The following is a 478-nucleotide window of genomic DNA, read 5'->3' as shown; positions in this document are numbered from 1 at the left end:
CCCTCCCCTCCCCTCCCTCCCTCCCTCCCTCCCTCCCTCCCTCCCTCCCTCCCTCCCTCCCTCCCTCCCTCCCTCCCTCCCTCCCTCCCTCCCTCCCTCCCTCCCTCCCTCATGAACTCTATTTTTGGTCAGATCTCTCTCCTGGGATGTGTCATTAACAGGCACAAAGAGTTTGGAGATTTGTGTGAGAGGAGGGAGACGAAAAGACGAGTGAAAAGCTGGAGGAAAAAAGACTGGAAGAGAGAAGGCCCAACAAGGTATTTTTCTGCAATACGGCTATAGATGTTGTCATGTTTACTAGTGAAGGGGAAGGAGGCACTTAAGGTTTTGGAAGACAGGATATCCCTCTAGTGGCCATCAACCTTAACTACATCAGGTTTACAAATGTCTGCATCATTCAATGCATTTATCAGAACATTAAAAAAAAAATCAGATTGCATTTAGGATGACCATGAACAAAATGGACAACAGGGACTGA

Source organism: Hypomesus nipponensis, chromosome 13 (genome assembly GCF_054491055.1).
Source record: "Hypomesus nipponensis isolate SF chromosome 13, ASM5449105v1, whole genome shotgun sequence".
Lineage (NCBI taxonomy): Eukaryota > Metazoa > Chordata > Actinopteri > Osmeriformes > Osmeridae > Hypomesus > Hypomesus nipponensis.
The sequence above is the reverse complement of the archived record's forward strand: the minus strand, read 5'-3'. Positions refer to the sequence as shown.